Here is a 23,986-nt window from a genome sequence, read left to right on the forward strand (position 1 = left end):
TCGTATTCCAGTAAGACAACAAAAATATATTCTTAGTGCATTTCTGCAGTTAATTCTGGTGAAAGCCTATTTCAGTCCAACAAGAAAAATATATTCTCAGTTCACGTCGGCGTTAATATATGTTGAAAGCATGGCTGGGAGGCAGCAGGGTGGCAGCAGTGGGAGGTCGGGAGCTAAACATGCACGGGGTAGAGCACCTACTTCGCAGCAGCCTGCCTATCCGGGAAGTAGTGATGCAGGGGTTCTCTGAAGTAGGGGTGGTAGCAGTCAGTCAGTGTGGCGGTTCTATGTAAAATCTTTATTGAAGTATTTCGGTCGAAAAACAAAATTTATTCAGCGGTCAGCGGTGGGGTTATATGCAGTAAAATCTTCATGATATCTCCATGATAAATATGCAGCGTGGGGGCCCCGTGTGGTTTCTACACACTTTCAAAATCATCTTTCAGCGGAGCGAATAGATGCCGGATGACGGGATGCTCCCTGACCTTCCCAGGAGCTGCTGTCGGGAGCAGCGGTTCATTTCTGAGACGTCCATATAGTGCGGAGGGAATCCGAACACCCTTTCCATCTCCGTGCTCGGTTGTATGCGGTAAAATCTTTTGTGACATATTTCAGTGGAAAAACTAATTTTAATCAGCGTTCAGCGCAGCAGTTATATGCAGTAAATTCTTTTGTGACTTATTTCGGTGGAAAAAAAACATTTTATTCAGCGTTCAGCGCTGTAGTAATATGTGGTAAAATCTTTATTGAAGTATGTCGGTCGAAAAACAAAATTCATTTAGTGGTCATCGCTACGGTTATATGCGGTAAAATCTTTATTGAAGTATTTCAGTCGAAAAACTACATTTATTCTGCGGTCAGCACTGCGGTTATATGCAGCAAAAAATTTTGTGACGTATCTTGATGAACCTTTAGTGACTCTTCCGGGCTCAAAGCTATCTTGACGCTTTGTCTTGTCATTGTCTGTAGCTACTAGAGGCCTGTTCATACCAGGCAGGTTCCCCCAGAAGTATCTTGGTCGATTGACACTCTGTCATTGTGCCATTCTGTGGCTTCCTCATGCTGCTGCCACCTCCAGACTTTGTCGTTGTGCCACTCTGTGGTCTACTCATGCTGCTGCCACCTCCAGACTCTGTCGTTGTGCCACTCTGTGGCCTACTCATGCTGCTGCCACCTCCAGACTCTGTCATTGTGCCACTCTGTGGCCTACTCATGCTGCTGCCACCTCCAGACTTGGTCATTGTGCCACTCTGTGGCCTACTCTTGCTGCTGCCACCTCCAGACTCTGTCGTGCCACTCTGTGGCCTACTCTCGCTTCTGCCACCTCTAGACTCTGTCGTTGTGCCACTCTGTGTCCTACTCTTGCTGCTGCCACCTCCAGACTCTGTCGTTGTGCCACTCTGTGGCCTACTCGTGCTGCTGCCACCTCCAGACTCTGTCATTGTACCACTCTGTGGCCTACTCATGCTGCTGCTACCTCCAGACTTGGTCATTGTGCCACTCTGTGGCCTCCCCCTGATGCTGGAGCTGCCACCTCCAGGCTGTGTCATTGTGCCACTCGGTGGCCTCCTCATACTGCTTCCACTTCCAGACCCTGTTTTTGGGCCACTCTGTGGTCTCCTCATGCTGTTCCACCTCACCCCTATGTTCCCACCCTTCCCCACTTCATGACTGGTCCACTATTTTGGCTTTCGACCTGGCTGACATCATCATTTATTTGACACTTCTTCTGATCTGTCAGAAGGAAGGAAAAATGAGACGCACAATGAATCCTGTCTGTGTAGCAGCTTTAAGGCCTGTACGATCCCATCAGAATTGGCTTATTAATCGATAGCCAAAAGAAGTGGGTAGAAAACACAGACGACATGCAAATATTCGGTTCACGTGTCATCTCTGTTTTAGATCCACTCCTTTTTTTTTGCATTAGCAATACTGATGGATTACTGACGAAATGCTGACCGAGCGAAGGCAAATGCTCAACAGACAGGATCTGTTTTTTGAGGGGTTATTGTTGTGACGGATCAGAGGAAGGGCAAAATAATCAACACAAACTTACTGCTGACACTCTTCTCTCTGTCCGGGGGGGGGGGAGGGGGGCTCTACTTTTATAAGCGTTTAATTGAACAGTATCTGTAGACACCTATGTGGAATCAGCTGACGAGGGTGTAAAAGAAGTGTGCTTTTTATTGGCACTAACATCTACCTGTAAAGCTGAGTTGATACTTGAGTTATTTGGTCAGTTTTGACCCCGTGACTGCCCAAATAAGTGAAGTATGCAGTGATTATAAGAGCAACACCTGTCATCTGTGTCATACTGACTCACAGTATTGTTTCACTACCACATCAGACTCCCTATGTGTGTTACTGCAAGGCACAGTGTTCTACACCACTATAAAGACTCTCTGCAGCCAGGAAATAGCTGTTTTTAGCACGATTCGCTGCAAATAAATTAGTATCGAAGCAAAAAAAATTGGCGAACCGGCCGAATCAAATTTTTGATAAATGTGCTCATCTCTAGTCCTGACCAAGTTTTCACCTCCAGTAGAAGAGGAGATAATCCCAGCTAAGACTGAGCCCCTTCTTGCTCTGGGCCCTATAGCAGTCGCATAGTCTACCACTATGGTAGTTACACCCCTGGATGATGGTCTATGATGAATATGAAACACAGGACACACAATAGTTTATTTTTTTGTTATTTAGATAGTGTTTCTTGGGTCTCTGGTGTTTATTGAAAACACAGCATCTTGAAGCTTTTGACATTTTTGACATTTTTTTTGTTTTTTATCTCTGAATGCGTGATCAAAAAATGCTATCCCAACATTAGTTTAGCAAAAAAAGTCTATAAAATAACGCATAAACAACTACATGAGGTTTCCATGGCTTTTTTGCTGAACAAAAAGAACCAGATGCGATTTGTGTATGTTGGGCCGATAAAGGTGTTTTTTATGCCATTTTTTTGCACATGCAGTTTTTGGTGTGGTTTTCGCTGACAAGAATGCCAGCTCCAGATGTTGGCTGAATTTTTATTGGAAATTTGAAATACAGGACATGCAAGTTTTTTTTCTAGTGATTATTTTTTTCTTAATTTTTTTGCAGGTGTTTAAATTTCCTTCTCTATAGGGAAAAAAAATGAAAACATCCATCCATCCATAGAACTTTTTAAGAATGTTGCAGCATAAAAACAATGCAAATGCTTTCTATGGGATTTTCTTTTTTTTATCCATTTTTGGCTTTACCTCAAAAGATTGTTTGAAAAACTGCCACAAAACTACAACTTTTTCTCCTAAAAAAATGTGGTGGACATTCATCATTCATTTTTTGGCTTAAAAAAGTCACAAAATCTCAGTCTTATAACTTTTTCAATGCCATTGCATCTTTTTTTAAACACAACTACCATTTTACGCAGCTCTAATCAGGTTTACAAAAAGTGGGCGTGGGTGGGATGTGGATAGGTAAATTTTTCCCATAAATTCATTATTATTTACTCCAGAAACTGCCATAAATAATGGCTGAAATCTATGGCAGCTCTGAGCAGCCATAGACTTCATTCTAGTGAATGGAGTGTTGGAGAACGCATGTAATTTAAATTACGCGCCTCCTCTAGCAGCACAGGCCCTATCAAGACCAGCACAGCAGGCACAGGTTTTGATAAATCAGGACCTGTGTGTGAAAACCCCCTAAACATAAAATCAAACATGCAGTTTTTGAGGCAGTTTTATAAAAAAAATGTAAACCAAACACAGGAGTGGATACTAAAGAAATGAGAAGCACCAGTCTTTCCTGGATACAATTCAGGCTTTGACTCGAAAAAAGAATAGACAATTTCCTGAAAAACTACCTGTATGACATGAGCCTAAGGCGAGCATACACATTAAAAACTTTCAGCTGAATGAGTGTTTGGCTGAAAGTTTTTTCTCCTGACTCCCCCATAAACATGCACAGACTAGCAAGCATGTTAATGTCGTTGTACTGAGGCTGAGACTTACCGTTCCTTACTTACTGTATCTCTTGTAGGAACAAAGAATTAATGGAAATCTATACAGTACGTAAGATCATTGGCTAATCCTGCCGAAATTTGAAGGTTTAGGTGAGTTCTATCTAATGTGTAGATTTTTAATTTGTAGGTTTAGGTGAGATATATCTAATGTTTTGACTTTATACGAACAAATGTATTGGTACACACCATTTAATGAATTCAGTTATTTCTTTCAGCCCATTGGCACAAGTGTATAAAATCCATCCCATAGCCATGCAGTCTGCCATTATAAACATTTGTGAAAGAATGGTTCGTTCTTAAGAACTCACTGAATTTGAGCATGGTATTAGGATGCCAATGGTTGTATTATTCTAGAGTGGAACTGTTTAGGAATCTGAGCAATTCAGCCATGAAGTGGAAGCCATGTAAAGTTGAAAAGTGTCCTCACCGAGTGCTGAGGTGCATAGTGCATAAAAGTCACCAACTGCGGTGCGCTAAACCTCCTCTTCAAATTGTGCATCGGGAGCTCATAGTATGGATTTCCATTGCCAAGTAGTTGAATGCAAACCTTACATCACCAAACAGTGATGTAAAGCATGCCGCCACTTGTCCTTTGAGTGGTGGAAATGTGTTCTCTGGCAGTCTGAGGGATGAGTCTGGGTTTGTAGACTGCCAGGAAAATGTTACATGCCTGACTGCATTGTGTCAACTATAAAGTTTAGTGGAGGAGGTTTAATATTTTGCAGTTGTTTTTCATGGGTTGGTCTAGGCCCCCTAGTTTCAGTGAAGAGAAAACTTCATGTTTCAGCATACCAAGACATTTTGGACAATTGTATGCTACCAACTGTGTGGGGACAGCTTGGGGAAGGCCTGTTTCTGTTCCAGAATGACTGTGCCCTAGTGCACAAAGCAAGGTGCATAAAGACATAGTTGAGTGAGTTTGGTGTAGGAGAACTTAACTGGCCCGCACAGAGCCCTGATTTCAACCCCATCAAACATCTTTAGGCTGGACTAGTACAGACATTGTGACAGAAACTATCTCATCCAACATCAATGTCTGAAATCACAAATGACCTTCAGAATAAATGGGCAAAAATCCCCACAGATACACTCCAAAATCTTGTAGAAACCCTTACCAGAAGAGTGGAAGCTGTTTGAGATTTAAATGAGGTAAAGACTCCATAATAATGCTTATGGATTTATGGAATCTACTGTAAGTGTAATGTGTAGGTGTCCCAATACTTTTGTCCATACAGTGTATCTGTCTATATATCACAGACTCTATATTAAAATCGTTTTAACCCTTTTCAAAGCCAGGTTTCTCCTGTTTTAAACAAAGCTGATCACAGACATTTAAAGAGAATCTATCAACCCGATTTTGGACCATTATCTACAGTAATACATGCGTAGTACATAGAGACTAGATCACAATTTTTTTTTTTCCTACTGCCCCCCCCCCATTCTCCTGCTGTCAGTGCTCAAAGCTGTGTTGAAATGCATTGTCAAGACTGCCATGCATGAGCACATGAGTCCTCTCCATTATCTCAGAACAGCATGGCAGTCAGGACTGTGTATTTCAGTGCAATTTTGAATGCTAACAGCGGGGAACCTCATGAAGTAGTGATTCAGTACATATAGCTGTGCGTGCTCTTTCTCTCATTGAATGCTTGACTGCACACAGAGGTAGCAAGAAGCAGCACACTACAGGGAGTGCAGAATTATTAGGCAAGTTGTATTTTTGAGGATTCATTTTATTATTGAACAACAACCATGTTCTCAATGAACCCAAAAAACTCATTAATATCAAAGCTGAATATTTTTGGAAGTAGTTTTTAGTTTGTTTTTAGTTTTAGCTATTTTAGGGGGATATCTGTGTGTGCAGGTGACTATTACTGTGCATAATTATTAGGCAACTTAACAAAAAACAAATATATACCCATTTCAATTATTTATTTTTACCAGTGAAACCAATATAACATCTCAACATTCACAAATATACATTTCTGACATTCAAAAACAAAACAAAAACAAATCAGTGACCAATATAGCCACCTTTCTTTGCAAGGATACTCAAAAGCCTGCCATCCATGGATTCTGTCAGTGTTTTGATCTGTTCACCATCAACATTGCGTGCAGCAGCAACCACAGCCTCCCAGACACTGTTCAGAGAGGTGTACTGTTTTCCCTCCTTGTAAATCTCACATTTGATGATGGACCACAGGTTCTCAATGGGGTTCAGATCAGGTGAACAAGGAGGCCATGTCATTAGATTTTCTTCTTTTATACCCTTTCTTGCCAGCCACGCTGTGGAGTACTTGGACGCGTGTGATGGAGCATTGTCCTGCATGAAAATAATGTTTTTCTTGAAGCATGCAGACTTCTTCCTGTACCACTGCTTGAAGAAGGTGTCTTCCAGAAACTGGCAGTAGGACTGGGAGTTGAGCTTGACTCCATCCTCAACCCGAAAAGGCCCCACAAGCTCATCTTTGATGATACCAGCCCAAACCAGTACTCCACCTCCACCTTGCTGGCGTCTGAGTCGGACTGGAGCTCTCTGCCCTTTGCCAATCCAGCCACGGGCCCATCCATCTGGCCCATCAAGACTCACTCTCATTTCATCAGTCCATAAAACCTTAGAAAAATCAGTCTTGAGATATTTCTTGGCCCAGTCTTGACGTTTCAGCTTGTGTGTCTTGTTCAGTGGTGGTCGTCTTTCAGCCTTTCTTACCTTGGCCATGTCTCTGAGTATTGCACACCTTGTGCTTTTGGGCACTCCAGTGATGTTGCAGCTCTGAAATATGGCCAAACTGGTGGCAAGTGGCATCTTGGCAGCTGCACGCTTGACTTTTCTCAGTTCATGGGCAGTTATTTTGCGCCTTGGTTTTTCCACACGCTTCTTGCGACCCTGTTGACTATTTTGAATGAAACGCTTGATTGTTCGATGATCACGCTTCAGAAGCTTTGCAATTTTAAGAGTGCTGCATCCCTCTGCAAGATATCTCACTATTTTTGACTTTTCTGAGCCTGTCAAGTCCTTCTTTTGACCCATTTTGCCAAAGGAAAGGAAGTTGCGTAATAATTATGCACACCTAATATAGGGTGTTGATGTCATTAGACCACACCCCTTCTCATCACCTAATATGCTTAATTGGTAGTAGGCTTTCGAGCCTATACAGCTTGGAGTAAGACAACATGCATAAAGAGGATGATGTGGTCAAAATACTCATTTGCCTAATAATTCTGCACGCAGTGTATATGTGCAGGGTCTGCTCTCCTGAATGTAGATGCCCAATGGCATAGATAGGTTTCGAGTAGGACCTGCCTGACTGAGATTACCTTGTCGCTGGTAGGCGGGCACAGATTTGTTTTGATCAAAATATATTGGCTAAGAATCTCAGATTTTATCATATCAGAATGAGGACTTAGTCTATATATTATATTTGCATCTACAGGGAGTGCAGAATTATTAGGCAAGTTGTATTTTTGAGGATTAATTTTATTATTGAACAACAACCATGTTCTCAATGAACCCAAAAAACTCATTAATATCAAAGCTGAATATTTTTGGAAGTAGTTTTTAGTTTGTTTTTAGTTTTAGCTATTTTAGGGGGATATCTGTGTGTGCAGGTGACTATTACTGTGCATAATTATTAGGCAACTTAACAAAAAACAAATATATACCCATTTCAATTATTTATTTTTACCAGTGAAACCAATATAACATCTCAACATTCACAAATATACATTTCTGACATTCAAAAACAAAACAAAAACAAATCAGTGACCAATATAGCCACCTTTCTTTGCAAGGACACTCAAAAGCCTGCCATCCATGGATTCTGTCAGTGTTTTGATCTGTTCACCATCAACATTGCGTGCAGCAGCAACCACAGCCTCCCAGACACTGTTCAGAGAGGTGTACTGTTCTCCCTCCTTGTAAATCTCACATTTGATGATGGACCACAGGTTCTCAATGGGGTTCAGATCAGGTGAACAAGGAGGCCATGTCATTAGATTTTCTTCTTTTATACCCTTTCTTGCCAGCCACGCTGTGGAGTACTTGGACGCGTGTGATGGAGCATTGTCCTGCATGAAAATCATGTTTTTCTTGAAGGATGCAGACTTCTTCCTGTACCACTGCTTGAAGAAGTTGTCTTCCAGAAACTGGCAGTAGGACTGGGAGTTGAGCTTGACTCCATCCTCAACCCGAAAAGGCCCCACAAGCTCATCTTTGATGATACCAGCCCAAACCAGTACTCCACCTCCACCTTGCTGGCGTCTGAGTCGGACTGGAGCTCTCTGCCCTTTACCAATCCAGCCACGGGCCCATCCATCTGGCCCATCAAGACTCACTCTCATTTCATCAGTCCATAAAACCTTAGAAAAATCAGTCTTGAGATATTTCTTGGCCCAGTTGACGTTTCAGCTTGTGTGTCTTGTTCAGTGGTGGTCGTCTTTCAGCCTTTCTTACCTTGGCCATGTCTCTGAGTATTGCACACCTTGTGCTTTTGGGCACTCCAGTGATGTTGCAGCTCTGAAATATGGCCAAACTGGTGGCAAGTGGCATCTTGACAGCTGCACGCTTGACTTTTCTCAGTTCATGGGCAGTTATTTTGCGCCTTGGTTTTTCCACATGCTTCTTGCGACCCTGTTGACTATTTTGAATGAAACGCTTGATTGTTCGATGATCACGCTTCAGAAGCTTTGCAATTTTAAGAGTGCTGCATTCCTCTGCAAGATATCTCACTATTTTTGACTTTTCTGAGCCTGTCAAGTCCTTCTTTTGACCCATTTTGCCAAAGGAAAGGAAGTTGCCTAATAATTATGCACACCTAATATAGGGTGTTGATGTCATTAGACCACACCCCTTCTCATTACAGAGATGCACATCACCTAATATGCTTAATTGGTAGTAGGCTTTCGAGCCTATACAGCTTGGAGTAAGACAACATGCATAAAGAGGATGATGTGGTCAAAATACTCATTTGCCTAATAATTCTGCACGCAGTGTACTGTGTTAGTGCGTTATATTCAGTGATTTTTCTTTTAGCCAGGTACATCTGCATATTTATTTATCACATCATGCAGGAAGTCATTTATCTTTTTCAGTGATTTTTGTGTAGATAATAGCCCAAACTCAGGATAGCAGATTCCCTTTAACCCCTTAATTGTGACCACGGCATCTGAGGGGGCTTTCCCCTGGAATGCAGCGCTCACATGGCCCGAACAGCTGTGAAGTCCTATGTTAATTCATTGCAGTATACAGGACTAGCGACCCATGCTAGTAAAATATAAATGCCATCAATGCTGTAATGGAAAAAAAAATAGAAATAGCCGATTCGCCATTATTTCGTCGCCTCACCTACCAAAAAATTTATAAAAAGTGATCAAAAATTCATAAGCACTCCAAATCGTATTATTAAAAACTACATGTCAACCTGCAAAGAATGAGCCCTCACACAGTTCCCTGGATGTAACTTTACAAAAGTAAAGGACATCAGAATAAGGCTACATGCAGACGACCGTTGTGTGTTTTGCGGTCCTCAAATTGCGGATCAGCAAAACATGGATGGCGTCCGTGTGCCATTAATTTAACTGCCTATTCTTGTCCGCAAAACGGACAAGAATAGGACAGGTTATATTTTTTTTGCGGACCACGGAAAAGAGCAACGGATGCGGACAGCACACGGAGTCCTGTCCGCATCTTTTCCGGCCCGATTGAAGTGAATGGGTCTGCATCTGAGCCGCAAATATTGCGGCTCGGATGCGGACTAAAACAACGGTCGTGTGCATGAGGCGTAAGGCAATGCAAAGAAGAATATAATTTTTTTCTAAAGCACAAAATAAAATAAATCAATTGGTATCTCTGTAATCATACTGACCCAGAGAATAATCATATCAGGTCATTTTTACTGCATAGGGAACATGGTAAAGACAAAACCCATAAAATCATGAATTGCATTTTTTTTCCAATTTCACCATAAATTAGAATATTTCTTCCAACTTCCAACTACATTGTATGCAATTTTAAATGGTGCCATTAGAAGGTGCAATATGTTCTGCAAAAAACAAACCCTCATACAGCTATGTGGATAGAAAAATAAAAAAGTTATGTTTCCAGGAAAATAGGGAATAAAAAACAAAAAAAGGAACAAAAATGGAAAGTCGCAAGGTCCTAAAGAGGTTAAATAATGTGGTGGTGGGGCGGAGATGAAGAAGATATGTGAAAACTGATTTACAATAACTTAAGTATAAGATAATACATGTACTGTATATAATAAGAATCTCTCAGCAGTGTTAGTTTTATCTGTTTATTGACCAGTACCCAAGATAATACTCTCAGTGTTGGATAAGACTGGGATTAAAGCTTTGTGAATCAAAAACAGATGTGTTGAAATTAGTGACAGCATACAGTATTTGCTATTGAGGTACACATTACACCTCTCTAAAAGGGAGGCGAGAACATCTGCCACAACTGGGCTCACTGACACAGGAGAATATTCTTTAGCTTTTTTTTTCTTTTTTTTTATAAATGTATCTATTGTTATGTATACACTTTCTATCCTGCCATAGAGTATATATAGGACAGTATATCTACATTTCTCACATCGACATAATCCTCTGCTGACACACCTGGTCATTTTGTCCAAGACATAAGATGTAATAAGATGCTTTTCTTTAATGTACAAGCAAGAAAAGATTGCTACTGGTGTTATGCCTGAGGTTCAGGATTTAATTAGACTCACAATATGAATAAGAACTGTTACCGTATAAAAGGTAAAAAAAAGTCATGAAAAGATGATGAGTCTAGTGACAGCTGCCCACATGATCATATGTATGGCTGACAACCAAACAAGTAAAATAAGCATCATAGAGACAGTCGGTATGGCTTTGTTGGGGTGCCTGGAGAGAAGGGTTATTTTCCAGGTTGATCTCATCCCCATTTTAATATGTGGTGAGAACCTGCACAGGGGGGACATCTGCATGGATGTGGCAACAATATTAGCAAAATTGGAAATCATACACAAAAGTAGGATAGGAGCACCAGGACTTTTTGTCAAGTTTGTCACCCCAAACCATAAGCTACTAATATTTGGTATATGAGCAGATTTCCTGTCTGTTATGTTATCAAATCCTCATTGGAAATCTAATTTTCATTAAAGGAAATGGCAGAAAGGTAGAAAGACATCTCCCAATCTTCTAAGGCTATCTTCATATATATCAGTTGTGGCTGGCTATTTGTTTTAGGCCGGGAGCCGGACACAACTGACATATGTACACTGCACAGATCCGGAGTTTATATGCTGATAGCACTGGACCGAAAAACTGAACATGCAGCGCCTTTTAACATCCAGTATCACAACTGATGTGCTGCATGTATGTAAATGATCCCATAATTTTCAATTCTGACTCAGTTCCCCGCAGGTGTTTTCTGCTTCACACCGGAGGGGAGCTGAGACGGATATACTGTATGTGCCTTAGAGTCTTTTTACTGTAAAGCACTGACTTAGAGAATCACCATGTAAATATCCCTTTAGATACTGTTCCCATCTGGAATATTCCTCTATAATATGTATCCTATTAAGCACTGCTAAGTATGCGCACCTTCCTGAGTTTCAGTATTCCAGTGCGGCTATGTATATACTGATAGCTGATTGGAAATTTATTGGGCTGGTTTCTGTACACATTTATAATCCTGTTTTAAAAAAACTTGGGGACAGGAGAAGAAATTTATATATAAACCTTTCTAATCATAAGAATATACCACATTTACAGTAGTTAGTCTAGCACTGCATGTATAATCTTATATATATACAGTGAGGAACAGAAGTATTTGAACACCCTGCAATTTTGCAAGTTCTCCCACTTAGAAATCACGGAGGGTCCTGAAATTCACATTGTAGGTGCATTCCTACTCTGAGAGACAGAATAAAAAATAAAAAAAAATAAGGAAATCACATTGTATCATTTTTAAAGAATTTATTTGTCTTGCACTGCTGAACATAAGTATTTTAACACCTGAGAAAATCAGTGTTAATATTTGGTACAGAAGACTTTGTCTGCAATTACAGAGGTCAAACGTTTCCTGTAGTTCTTGACCAGGTTTGCACACACTACAACAGGGATTTTGGCCCACTCCTCCACACAGATCTCTTCTAGATCTGTCTGGTTTCGGGACTGTCACTGAGCAACATGGAGTTTCACCTCCCTCCAAAGATGTTCTATTGGATTTAGGTCTGGAGACTGGCTAGGCCACTCCAGAACCTTGATATGCTTCTTATGGAGCCACTGCTTGGTTATCCTGGCTGTGTGCTTCGGGTCGTTGTCATGTTGGAAGGTTGCTGCTCAAAATCTGCCAATAAATGGCCCCATTCATCCTCTCCTTAATACAGTGCAGTCGTTCACAGAAATGCACCCCCAAAGCATGATGTTACCACCCCCATGCTTCACAGAAGGGATAGTGTTGGGATGCAACTCATCCTTCTTTTTCCTCCAAACACGATGAGTGACATTTAGACCAAAAAGTTCTACTTTGGTCTCATCTGACCACATGACTTTCTCCCATGCCTCCTCTAGATCATCCAGATGGTCATTGGCAAACTTCAGACGGTACTGGACATGTGATGACTTGAGCAGGGGAACCTTCCGTGCAATGCATGATTTGAAACCATGACGGCGTAGTGTTCTACCGACAGTGACCTTTGAAAGTGTGGTCCCAGCTCTCTTCATGTCATTGACCAGCTCCTCCCTTGCAGTTCTGGGCTGATTCCTCACCTTTATTATCATCAGTGATACTGCACGAGGTGAGATCTTGCATGGAGCCCCAGTCCGAGGGAGACTGACAGTCGTCTTTAGCCTCTTCCATTTTCTAACAATTGCTCCAACAGTTGATCTATTTTCACCAAGCTGTTTGGCAATTGCCCCGTAGCCCTTTCCAGCCTTGTAGAGGTCCACAATTTTGTCTCTGGTGTCTTTTGACAGCTCTTTGCTCTTGCCCATGGTAGTAGTGGGCGTCTGACTGACTGTGGGGTGGACAGGTGTCCTGAAAGAGCTCAGACAGGTGCTACTAAGTTAGATTAATGAGTGGAGTAGAGGTGGACTTTTTAAAGGCACAGTAACAGGTCTTTGAGAGCCAGAATTCTAGCTGTTTCTCAGGTGTTCAAATACTTATGTTCAGCAGTGCTAGACAAATAAATTCTTTAAAAATCATACAATGTGATTTCCTGAATTTTTTTATTTATTCTGTCTCTCAGAGTGGGAATGCACGTGCAATCTGAATTTCAGACCCCTCCATGATTTCTAAGTGGCAGAACTTGTAAAATCGCTGGGTTTTCAAATACTTCTGTTTCTCACTGTACACTGCGTGCAGAATTATTAGGCAAATGAGTATTTTGACCACATCATCCTCTTTATGCATGTTGTCTTACTCCAAGCTGTATAGGCTCGAAAGCCTACTACCAATTAAGCATATTAGGTGATGTGCATCTCTGTAATGAGAAGGGGTGTGGTCTAATGACATCAACACCCTATATTAGGTGTGCATAATTATTAGGCAACTTCCTTTCCTTTGGCAAAATGGGTCAAAAGAAGGCCTTGACAGGCTCAGAAAAGTCAAAAATAGTGAGATATCTTGCAGAGGGATGCAGCACTCTTAAAATTGCAAAGCTTCTGAAGCGTGATCATCGAACAATCAAGAGTTTCATTCAAAATAGTCAACAGGGTCGCAAGAAGCGTGTGGAAAAACCAAGGCACAAGATAACTGCCCATGAACTGAGAAAAGTCAAGCGTGCAGCTGCCAAGATGCCACTTGCCACCAGTTTGGCCATATTTCAGAGCTGCAACATCACTGGAGTGCCCAAAAGCACAAGGTTTGCAATACTCAGAGACATGGCCAAGGTAAGAAAGGCTGAAAGACGACCACCACTGAACAAGACACACAAGCTGAAACGTCAAGACTGGGCCAAGAAATATCTCAAGACTGATTTTTCTAAGGTTTTATGGACTGATGAAATGAGAGTGAGTCTTGATGGGCTAGATGGATGGGCCCGTGGCTGGATTGGTAAAGGGCAGAGAGCTCCAGTCCGACTCAGACGCCAGCAAGGTGGAGTACTGGTTTGGGCTGGTATCATCAAAGATGAGCTTGTGGGGCCTTTTCGGGTTGAGGATGGAGTCAAGCTCAACTCCCAGTCCTACTGCCAGTTTCTGGAAGACACCTTCTTCAAGCAGTGGTACAGGAAGAAGTCTGCATCCTTCAAGAAAAACATGATTTTCATGCAGGACAATGCTCCATCACACGCGTCCAAGTACTCCACAGCGTGGCTGGCAAGAAAGGGTATAAAAGAAGAAAATCTAATGACATGGCCTCCTTGTTCACCTGATCTGAACCCTATTGAGAACCTGTGGTCCATCATCAAATGTGAGATTTACAAGGAGGGAAAACAGTACACCTCTCTGAACAGTGTCTGGGAGGCTGTGGTTGCTGCTGCACGCAATGTTGATGGTGAACAGATCAAAACACTGACAGAATCCATGGATGGCAGGCTTTTGAGTGTCCTTGCAAAGAAAGGTGGCTATATTGGTCACTGATTTGTTTTTGTTTTGTTTTTGAATGTCAGAAATGTATATTTGTGAATGTTGAGATGTTATATTGGTTTCACTGGTAAAAATAAATAATTGAAATGGGTATATATTTGTTTTTTGTTATGTTGCCTAATAATTATGCATAGTAATAGTCACCTGCTCACACAGATATCCCCCTAAAATAGCTAAAACTAAAAACAAACTAAAAACTACTTCCAAAAATATTCAGCTTTGATATTAATGAGTTTTTTGGGTTCATTGAGAACATGGTTGTTGTTCAATAATAAAATTAATCCTCAAAAATACAACTTGCCTAATAATTCTGCACTCCCTGTATATATAATAAGATTATACATGCAGTGCTAGACTAACTACTGTAAATGTGGCATATTCTTATGATTAGAAAAGTTTTGTGTGACTTTAATAAATACAAAGATCAGATCGGCTAGAATCCAGCAGCTGATTGTGTGTACGCAGTGAGTGCACTGGAACCAGTCACAGGTCTGTACACTGTGTATAGGCTGTGCCTAGTTAGTGGAACTCAGTTTTATTCAAGTGAATGAGTAGAGATCTGCTGTAACTAGGCATGACCACTACATGGTGTACTGAACTGAGCCCAGCCAAACTGTTATAGATAGTAGGTTACCAATATAAATATCTTGGAAGACCCTTTAACAATAGTCATGTTCTGTACAAGTTTCAAGGTATTTTTTGTTGAAGACAGAGAACTGATCACTGGACTTATTTCATGAACATGTGAACATGCAGTTGTATTGTTTAGACATTTTATTCTATTGTTTATTTGCCATTCTATTGTCTAAGTACTATGGGTGTCATATGCTGAATAATATATGGAAGTTTTATGGTGTATATCTGTCGCAGATTGCGGCACAAAAGTTATTTGCGCTGCAATACGCAACTTTTCCCCGATCATGCTAGGTCTAAAAAAGGGTGCATGCTGTGGGCAGGGAGGGGGACGGGATGGCAGGCCCATCTCATTTATCATTTTCTACTCCCGTTTTAGGCGTAGAAAATGGTCTAAATTTAAGCAAGGTGATGAATGACTGAAGTTATGTTGAGGCCAGCACCTCTTCATAACTTCAGTGGATCCACTGCCAAATATAGGGGTTATAAAGACCGGCGTCTAAAACACCGGTCTTAATAAATGACCACCTATATTTTATTGATGAGTCACAAGCATAATGGCTGTATTACACCTACACATTATCTGACAGATTTTCTGACCAATCATTGGTCAGATGTACGTTTACACACACAGATCTTTTGTTATACACACCAACTATTCGTCTGATTGGACAGAAATTGGTCAGATAATCTGTTGGTGTTTTACAGCCTTGACACCAGAATAACAGTGTATGATGGAAATCTCTATTGAATCATAATGAAAAAAATCATATTTAGAAGGACTGGTTGATTTTAAAATTCAGCACACTATCCCACTGTCACTTGGAAGGAACACAGAAGATCTAACAGTCCTACAAATACACTAGGAGTCAATTCTCAAAGTAAACACAAAGTTTGGATCAGTGACGTTTAGATCAGCACTATTTCTTGCTAGTTCACAAAAAAAAAAGAAAGAAAGAAGTTTTCATGATAGACGTGTGAAAGGTGTTTTTCACACTACTAAGTGCCAATCTTGTTTAGAGTTCCTTGGCATACGGCAATTGGGAAGTTCAGACTAAGTCTCATAGCCACTTGTAATGAAAGCCCAGGAGGATAGCAGAGGGAAGCAGCAAAGGAACAAGGTCCAGGTTTCCTTCAGGGAAATAGGTAACATAAAAAGGTGTCTTAAGTTAGTAGCCTGCAGCATTGTCAGGTAGTATATTTCATAATCCTCCATACTTCCCTCCCTGCAAGTGCACCCCAAGATCTCTCATCATCATTTTTAACACATCTTTTGGGACAGATACATGAAAGGGAAATGCAGGGTCAAAGGCAATAATTAGGGTCTGCTGGGCAGCTATCTGACAGCTTCTCTTTCCCTTTCTGTCCATGCTTTTACCAGTCAGCAGGTACTGGGAGTTATGAATTCCAGTCACATCATTTTCTGCTGATGACAGCAGTGCACCTTCATCCATCACATTTACATTTCAAACTGCCACCCTGCTGCGATTGATTAATTATTTATCAATCCATGGTCATCTCAGAGCTCCCCTCATCTCACATTTAAAATGTACATCCTATGTCTTTTATCAGGGAAAGCATAGATATGTTGAATGGATCTTATGCAAAGGAAATCTGGTCATAAGCATTCCTATTATCAAACTCCCCAGAATGTTCCAAAGTCTATAAGAACATTATGATAATGATCACTGAGATGCCTGTTATTCTGTAATGTGCACATTCGACAAAAGCAGCATTTCAACTTCTACATCACAGCTTTGGGTCTGATACAGAATGTTTTCAGATCTCTTTATATAATAAAGGTAACTCATTCACTACTTCAACCTTCAAATGGAAATTGTGAACCTTTTCGATATAGTTTGATATACATTGAGTAATTACTGTCTTGAAAAAAAATAAAAAAAATATACGGTATATATTATATATATAATCCTCAACATTCCATCTAGATTTATTCAGTATCGAGCATGCCATGCGCAGAAATATACACACTAACATGCTTGGCATTCTATCAATTAGGTTATTAAAGGTTGTCTGAGAAATGTTCTGCCATGCTAAATGCCCTTTGGCACACAAATCATCAAGAGGGCAGCTCTCTTTTCAATTGCTGACCAATGACATTTCAGAGGTGCTAGATGGGTGACAATCCGGAGAAGTTGTAGGCCATGGTAGCAGTGTAGGCCATGCAGGCTGCTTATGCTAGCATGAGGAACATGGGACCTAGCATTGTCCTGTTGAAAAATGGAAACACTGGGATACTTTAGAGAAATTGCAATACTACTGGTTCCATAATCAGATCAATATAATGCTGAACTGTTAGAGTAACTGAAATAAAAACTAGAGGGGTAAGGTAACCATAGGTTATGCCACCCTACACCATAATTCTGGGAGTAGAAATGGTTGTGACATTTCCTTATGAAGGCCTCTTCAAGGCGTTGCCCACACTTTCTCTAGACCAATATCCAACTATCATTGTGTCCTAGACAAAAGACAGATTCATCAATTCCTTACTGAAGAGCATAAACCTCCATTCAAGCTTCCATTGCCAACTTGCTGTGCCCCATGATAACCTTTGAGATAAGTGGACTGAGGTAATTTGACCACCTGTAACTTCTTCACCGCTTCTCAACTTTTTGGCTAAGATCAAGTGTAGTATCTGTCCTTATAAGTCTACCTTGACTCAACAGCTTATGTGCCTTGGGCACCCCCTGAAGTCAGCGTTTGGGCATCTGTGACTTGTGCCCTGACATTTCATCTTAAGCTCACTGCTGCTATTGGGTATAGGGCTACTACCTTGGTAAAAAGAGTTCTGGTCTCTGACCACTTCTTGACTTGCTTGACTTGGTATACTGCATTAGACATTGCTCTCTTGGATCTCGACAACAAAAGATTGACATTGGAAGATCTTTTTTTACCTAGCTATCAACAAGGAAGACCTTTGAGAAGAAGATTCACTAGGAACTTCTACAGCTCTGAAAATGAATGACTGTGAGGAACTTTGGCAAATAAGACTCGACACTTGGCAAAGACCTTCCTCTGAAGAACTTTGCCCAGCAAGCCAGAGAAGCTTTGGATACTTCAGCCCCTTATGGGCAAAAAGGAGCATGTAAAGAATATCCATGAATTAAAATATTGCATTGACATAAGTACTCTTAACTCTGTACTCTCCAGTTTTCTTAGGTGTGATGCCACAAGGTTTGCATACCTGGATATAGGGATTTTCTGCCATTCTCTGCAGATCCTCTCAATCCATGTTATGTTGGATGGTGACTGTCAGTGGACAGCCATTTTCAGGTTTCTCCAGAGATGTTTGATTGGGTTCAAGTCCAGTCTCTGGCTGGGCCATTCAAAGACATTCACAGAGTTGTCCCTAAGCCACTGATGTGTTGTCTTGGCTGTGTGCTTAGGATCATTGTCTTGTTGGAAGGTAAACAATTGGACCAGTATGAGGTCCAGAGCACACTGGATTAGGTTTGCTCCATTCAGCTTTCCCTCAACCCATACCAGTCTCCCTGTCCTAGCGATAAAAAACACCCCCCTTTTGTGGGCAGGTGATGAGCAGTGCCTGGTTTCTTCCAGACATGATGCTTAGAATTGAGGCAAAAAGTTTAATTTTGTTTTTATCAGACCAGAAATTCTTGTTTCTCACAGTCTGAGAGTCCCTTTTTTGAAAACTGCAGGCGGGCATGTGTCTTTTCTTCACGTGTCTTTTACTGAGAAAATACTTTGTTTTGGCCATTCTGCCATAAAGCCCAGATTAGTATAGCGCTGTAGTAATTGTTGTCCCTCTGAAAGTTTCTCCCATCTGCACACAGGATCTTTAGAGCTCAGCCAGAATGACCATTGAGCTATTGTTCACCTTTCTTACCATGCCTCTTCTTCCCCGATTACATAGTTTGGTGGGCAGGCGAGCTTTAGGAAGGGTCTTGGTTGTTCCAAACATCTTCCATTCAATGCAGCAGAAATTTTATTAAACTCTTTTCCAGATCTGTGCCTCCACACAATCCTGTCTCTGATCTCTACATGTAGTTCTTTCCTCCTTATAGCTTGGTTTTTGCTCTGATATGCATTATCAGTTGTGAGACCTTAGGCCTAGTTCACACCTCAGTGTTCTGATCAGCAATTTTCCATCAGTGATTGTGAGCCAAAACCAAGTTCTGGTCAAAACACAGAACAGGTGCACATCTTTCTGTAATACTCTGTGTAGACTCCAGTTCTGGTTGTGGCTCACAACCACTTATAGAAATCATTAAAGTGTGAATTAGGCCTTAAATAGACAGAGGTGTGTCTTTCCAAATCATGTCTAATCAACTGAATTTACCACAGGTGGACTCAAATCAAGGTGTAGAAACATGGTGTAGTCCCCATAGCTCTGTGTGCTTTTAATGTGTAAAAAAACGATTTGATACATATGCAAATTAACCTGAGATAAGTCCTGTCCCTGACTCATCTCATAATTTGCATATGTATCAAATCGGTTTTTTTTCACACTATAAAAGCACACAGAACTATGGGGATTGGGTATTGGGGATGTGCTAGCGGCCATCTAGCAACCCATGTCCTCAGCTCTTTACACAAAATCCCGGTGACAGGTTCCCTTTAAATAACTTATTGCCAGCTGAAAGATAATCGCCCATGAAGTAATTATCCAACAGGAGGCTCATAACTGTTTGCTTAGTTAAATCCAGGTGGCGACTTTTTTTTGGGACAGGCAGTGTATGTATATATATATATACACGCACACATATATATATATATATATATATATATATATATATATATATATATTAGTGGTGGAAATTGCTGAAGGTTGTTGCACTTTTTCATGTACTACATGATAAACTAAAAATTGTAGAAAAAAACCTGGAAGGAGAAACGGCATGTTACTTAAAGTTAACCTTTAAAGAGAGTCTCTATAGGTAGTCCGATCAATATTCTATTAGAACTAGACTATAATTTAATTTCTTAGACCTAAACATTTAATTTATTTTGGCAGTCAGTTATAGTCTCACACCCGTCTGTTGCCTCTCCAGCCTAGGCGTTAAAGTGTTAATGAGGTAAAGCAAGCAATTCATAAGCTACAAAATTTAAACAGAAATATTAGCTATGTGTAAAAGGTATATAGTGACCCCTAAATGAATTATTTTACATTATGTTTTACAGTCCTGCATACCACAATTCACTGCAAACTCCAGTTCTTTACAATGAAAAATTATGCTTCAAAACTGATGTTCCTAATTAATGTTATGAGAATATGTGTAGTGTAAGGAAATCAAAAGCAAATCTGTACAGACTTATTTTTGTACACAACTTTACATACTTTGTTGGTATAAATAGAAATGCCGCAGTTTCAACAAAGTTGCACATCTTTACTCTTTTGTAATAATAATAATCATATTAATCTTAATTTATACAACACCAACATATTCCTTAGTGCTTTACAATCAGGATGTTCAAGTATAAATAGAGTCAGGCTGGACATATATTTTCTCCTGACCCTCATACACATGCACGCTAATCAATATAACAGGTTGCTCACATTTAAATTTCTATAATAAAAGAGGACATTTTTTTCATGAGATCCAAGAAGCTCTACACAGCTGTACTTGACTCATGAAGCATTTCAGGGAACATTGTGCATCATAAACTAATACCTTAACCATGAAAGAAAGGAAACAATTCAACAGTTAGACCAGCACCTCCAAACAATATGAAATAAAGTACAGGTGCATGATACCAACCTGCAATGCAAAAGCAAACAAACATTATATGCAGCAGCACACTGCTCAATGGGCAAAGACACATGCAAACACTGGAAACATGGGTTAATCTAAATTGCATTAATGTGATAACTAATATATATGCGACGTCCGACAGCGGCAAAGGGTCCCTTTAAGAAATATTTATGACGCCAGTTGCAGTGAAGCAACAACGGGATGGAGTCCCTTTAAGAAATGGTGTTGGTACCCAGGTGTAGGAATGCCATAGTGGTATAGGGTGGCCTATAATGTCCCTTAATGTTTTGTGCATGTGTCACGGTGCTCCTACATGGATACGCTGGAACCCCAGGCCTGGGTTCTGAAGCAGACAAAGGGGGGGGGGGGGGTTGTTGATGAAGAAATAAATTGAGCCCAGACCTTGTGATGAAGTTGAAAAGCAGCTTTACTTGAATAAACGTTTCTCCAAACGATTTACAGACTTTGTCTTAGTTCCCAGCAGACTTTAGCATGAACAAAACTGTGGCAGGCAAATTCATCTCTGCTACATCTGTCGCTATCTGGCTCTGCTGTACTGACAGGCTGGCCATGTAAGGGTACTTTCACACTAGCGTTATTCTTTTCCGGTATTGAAATCCGGTAAAGGGTTTCAATACCAGAAAAAAGCATCAGTTTTGTCCTAATGCATTCTAAAGCAATCCATTCAGTATGCATCAGGATGTCTTCTGTTACGTCCCTTGTACGGTATTTGACTGGACAAAATACAGCAGCATGCTGCAGTAATTTTTCCGGCCAAAATCCTGGAACAATACCGCAATTGCCATATCAGGCATTCATTTCCATGGAGATGTATTAATGCCAGATCTGCAGTGGCAGTCTTAGCCACAGCCGCCAGTCTCAGCCACCAATCTCAGCCAACAGTCAGTGCCAGCATTCTCATCTATAGCCAACACTCAGTACCAGCAGTCTCAGCCTCAAGCCGCAGCTAGCAGTCTCAGCCACAGCCACCAGTCAGTGCCAGCAGTCTCAGCTGCAGCCAGCAGTCTCAGCCACAGCCACCAACCAGTCCCAGGAGTTTTAGCCAACAGCCAGAGTCAGCAGTCTTAGTCACAGCCAGGACTCAGTGACTGCAGTCTCAGCCACAAGCCACAGCCAGCAGTCTCAGCCACAGCCACCAGTCAGTGCAAGCAGATTGTTACAAAGTTTTACACTAAGGCTATAATAATTATACAAACTGTATTGTGATAAATACGTTTCCATTTTATTTTTATCATTATTTAACTTTTGACTTCTTGCCAAAATATTTTTGGCAAAAAATAAAATAAAACAAGAAAAACAATGTGGTCAAATTACCTTGCTATTTAATATAGACTGTTCCTACTAATGTTTATGCACTACTGTTCTAGCGCCTGTTATTGTAACCGGCTCAATGTCTAGTGTTATATAAACAGGCTGTGGTCACCAGTCATTATTCTAAGCAGCACAGTTGCCCTCCATGAGATCCGGACAGAAAATACAAATATTTTGCCCTGCCTCTGCATATACAAGGGAGGATAGATGTCAAGGATTAGTAGAACAAAGTTCTAATGAAAGATTAATGTAGGTGTAATGTATAAGAGTTTTGTATTTTTTTAGGCTTTAGGCTAGATTCACATTATGTTTGGTCATCACATTTTGCAGGACTGTTTGAAACGCTCTACTGAACATATTCCTTAGTATTCAACTATATATCCATATATTTTATATGTCTGACAATGAATCCCACTACATAAAAGTATACCAGGCAGTATGTGTTTGTTTCTTGCATGCAGTTGTATACACGTAATTACATATAGCTGCCAGTGCTTTTCCATACAGTTGATTGAGGCATAAGTATATTGGCAAATATCTGCCTAATGTTATTCTACGTGCATGTTGGATGCATACATTGGCATACATATGAACATTGTTGCAAAAATAGGCAGAACTATGGCCTAGACGTAGTTCAGCCCCAAGTGAATGGGGCTGAGCTGCAATACCAAGCACAGCCACTATATTATGTATGGCGCTGTGCTTGGTGAGCATGAAGAAGGCTGCAGCATTCATAGGAGCACTTATGCCTTCTCAAACAGCTGATCAGCAGGGGTCTCGGGTGTCAGACCCCCACCCAGGGGCGTAGCGTGTGTGGGGGGGCGTTGCCCCGGGGCGCTGTCCGCTGGGCTCGCACAAGTTAAATCGCCGACGCTGTGTGTTTTTTTTTTTACACAGAGCCCGGCTGCAGAGCAGAGTGAGGAGGCGAGTCGGGGCGCGCACGGCAGTTCCTGATAGGCTCCGCCCAACTTCCAGGCGGGAAAGACAGTGCGTAGCCAGGAGCCGGAGCAAGAAGAAGCAGAAGATGGCTGCCGCACTGTCGCTGAATCAGTAGTAGTAGACTGTAGTCCAGCCTAGAGACAGTGATTCAAGCGACCCTGAGACAGAGTGTGTGACAGTCAGTGTCACTGTCCCAGAGTCCCAAAGTCCCACCCTGAGTGTGTAATTAGGTCAGTAGTGACTAGTGTACTGTGTTGGCATGGGCTGAGGGCAGGCAGGCATTAGGGGTAATATATGATAATATGAGTGAAGTGCCACTGTGCCAGTCAGTGCTATGAGAGCCAGGACAAGGCTGCCAAGCAGATGGCACCATGGCACTGCAGTCAGAGTGCTGGTGAAGGATGACCAGGGACACTGAGACAGTATGCCTCTCTGGGATGCCATCTGCCCATCTCTGCTGTACATATACCAGGCTTACCCTGGTGCTTGGCTATCAGCACTGAGTGACAGTCAGTGTCACAGTGTGACTGAGTCACTCAGTGCTGATAGCCGAGCACCAGGCAGTGAAGTGCCATGAGAGCCAGGCCAAGCAGGACCGTGGCAGTCAGGGTGCTGGTGAAGGATGACCAGAGAGACAGTACTGCCCAGAGGATGCCATCTGCCCATCTCTGCTGTCCATTTACCAGGCCAGGCCTACCAGCATTACCCCTTGATATACAAACCGGATTCCAAAAAAGTTGGGACACTAAACAAATTGTGAATAAAAACTGAATGCAAT

General features: G+C 41.3%; 1 non-coding gene across 1 annotated transcript; it reads left to right on the forward strand.

Moving 5' to 3' along the window:
- The first annotated feature begins 17,819 nt into the window (after positions 1-17,819).
- Positions 17,820-18,014, forward strand: LOC120996706. Its single transcript, XR_005777845.1, has one exon. It is a non-coding gene; the product is annotated as a U2 spliceosomal RNA (small nuclear RNA).
- Positions 18,015-23,986: the final 5,972 nt, after the last annotated feature.

This window comes from Bufo bufo, chromosome 3, assembly GCF_905171765.1.
Source record: "Bufo bufo chromosome 3, aBufBuf1.1, whole genome shotgun sequence".
NCBI classification, from domain to species: domain Eukaryota; kingdom Metazoa; phylum Chordata; class Amphibia; order Anura; family Bufonidae; genus Bufo; species Bufo bufo.